Raw genomic sequence first — 2,723 nt, 5'->3', positions numbered from 1 at the left:
CACAAACACAAACAAACAAACAAACAAACAAACAAACACACACACACCAACAAACACACAAACTCACTCATTCACACACACACACACACACACACACACACACACGCGCGCGTGCGCGCGTGCGCGTGTGCGTGTGCGTGCGCGTGCGCGTGCGTGTGCGTGTGTATGTGTATGTGTATGTGTACGTGCACGTGTGCGTGTGCGCGTGCATGTGCTTTTTCCTTCTAACATCTTGTTTCTTGTCCAAATCGTTTTGAACAAGAATCGCCTATTATTGCGCTATATACGCAAGTCATAGAAACATTTCTGTCAAGAACGTCATCAATTTTTAAACGTTTCCAGCAAACTTGCAATGGTAATTATTTTATGGTCTGCATTCTGTAGCTTACTGGCTTAACATTGTCGCCAGATTGACCCCTGTTGTCGAGTTAGTTAAGTTCTAACAATAAGCGTGTTCATTAATTCCCTCTTATATACACACTCTCAACGGCAATAACACCTGCTCTCATTTTCACTTCATCGTTCGTGTGTGTACAAAACTCCTAAAACGACAACTAAACTACTAAAACAACTAAAACTACTTTATTTCGCTTAACATGGTTCTGAAATATTGCCAATTATTTATTCCTGGGTAATTTATAAGGTTTTTCGAATGGAATTGTCTCACGCGAAGGTGGTCATCTTCATGACATATTTAGGTAGGTAGACTTTAAATTACATAGTTGTTGTTGTTAGAAACTAATAGGGATATCTGTGGATGAGCTTGGCTAGTCGGCTATTATTCGATGAAAGCCGTGAGTGTTCGCGGCAAATGTATACGAGTAAGAATGCTTCTGTACACTTACCAGGCAGGAGACGAGCATTAGCGTTGTCACGCGCCGCGCGCTGTCACTCATCTTCTCGTCGTATCGTCGTCCCTTGGTTATTGTCAACGAAGCCGACCACATCTAACTGTAGCTGCAGCGTTGGCCTAAAGACATGGATTCTCGCAAACCATGAATAAGCTATATGAGTCGATGCGAGTCGTCGGCGATTATACCTGCCTGACGACGTTTTAGTCGAGCTGTGAGTCGCGCTGTCACTCGCAGGTGCGTTCACCTTCTACACGCTGAGTGCTTGCCGCGGGCGACGCGCAGACCTCGTCTTTCCTCGCGTGACTGAAACCGTTGTTGGCTTCACTGCCTGTGTAGGTGGACTAGTGCGAAGACGCCCACACCCACATGTCACCTGATTCGTTAACGTCATACGGGACGTCGTCGGCAACTTAATCATCGTCAACGTCTTGTATTATTCATTGAGTCCACGTGGCGTTCCCTCGACACTATTCTTTACGTCAGCCCAGCTGCCAGTTGGTCAACATGCATGGGTGTCTCATCGCTCGCCTATTATTGCGTGAGGAGTGTATGGTATCATCTAATATGATGTTTACTCATGATTACATTCTACGGATGCAAGTCTTTGGTTCATTGTTTCACTAGGCGATGGGGTTGTTGAGATAAGGGGCTGTTTTTGTTGCCTCTTTGCACGATGTAATATTTATCCGTATATAATGTATGAACCCTCCTGTTTGAAGAGGAAATGTTTGCCTTCACTTTTTTATTAATTCATGTACGTATTCCTAGCGTAAACTCTGTGGTATTCAAACGGGCGTTATTAAAAACGATTTTTGTGTGTACAGTGGTAAATATTTGTTGCGGTCGCATTGTTACGTGCGCGCATCAAACTACGGATACTAATTTATAATATATTTCGTGCGTGTGTTTGTTTACAGAGTTTCGTTGTGTAATGAAGAAATCGTTATCAGGCCCGTGCATTCTCACCGCTATAAACAGCTCGACAGGGGATAGTGTGATTATCATAATGCGATAGAACGCGTGGCTATCAGGTAGAGTTAATGCGCATGGTAACTCACGAACAATACTGGGTTTATTGGTAGGCATAGTGTGTGCCACTTTGCCACATTCCACATGCAGCGTTGATGAGCTAGTTGGCTCGTTAGTTCTCAAAAACGATTTTAACGCGCGAGATAGTTCCGTTTTATGTGTTTGCAAATTGTTCCCTATTTTATGTAGTAAAAATGTCATCTATACATATCTTCGTCAAGGAACGAATGCTATTGAAATGCTGCATGAAATGTATTTACAATGAATTGCTTGTAAATGTGCCGGTTTAATTTTATTAACACACCTTAACCAGTATCGGTGGCACTAAATGTGTATCACTGCAATCTCAATTTTGCATGGGTGGCAACCGGTTCCAACCGGTGCAACTCTTAGTTTTGCTCCAAAGTCCGCCCCACGGTTGATAATATTTTGTAAATTTAGCAGTGTTTTGCCCGCGCACACAAGGATGAATAGTTTTCGCGCGCGGGGTATGCTGAAATATACATGCATTCGCAGTACCTGCAAATGCCAGCCTGCGAGTACCTGAGATCACCTCGATGGCAGACTTTATTGCAGCGTAATCGAGCGTAATCCACCTCACAATGCACAGTGCTAGGCGTGCGTACTGTGTCGCCAGTCCAGGACAGATGCAACATATAAAACACACTGCCCATGCGCGAACACCTGCTCTACGACAAATCAGGATTTCTTACAAATGATTATAGAATGATTTCTTGAAAATTATTTTTATGTACATTGCATGATTGCATTACCCTTTCAAAACGGCGCAAGCCCATGGCATCTCTCTCTCTCTCTCTCTCTCTCTCTCTCTCTCTCTCT

The 2,723-nt window shown here is 43.7% G+C and overlaps 1 long non-coding RNA gene across 1 annotated transcript in view; it reads left to right on the top strand.

Moving 5' to 3' along the window:
* The window catches only part of LOC106806784, a 9,789-nt gene extending 7,715 nt beyond the window's left edge, over positions 1 to 2,074 (top strand). The window contains exon 3 of the long non-coding RNA XR_001393584.1: positions 849 to 2,074. This is a non-coding gene — a long non-coding RNA (uncharacterized LOC106806784). The remainder of the gene's footprint in view (positions 1 to 848) is intronic.
* Positions 2,075 to 2,723: the final 649 nt, after the last annotated feature.

The sequence above is a fragment of the Priapulus caudatus genome, unplaced genomic scaffold (genome assembly GCF_000485595.1).
Source record: "Priapulus caudatus unplaced genomic scaffold, Priapulus_caudatus-5.0.1 Scaffold179, whole genome shotgun sequence".
Classification (NCBI taxonomy): domain Eukaryota; kingdom Metazoa; phylum Priapulida; class Priapulimorpha; order Priapulimorphida; family Priapulidae; genus Priapulus; species Priapulus caudatus.
This window is presented reverse-complemented; position numbering and strand designations above follow the sequence as displayed.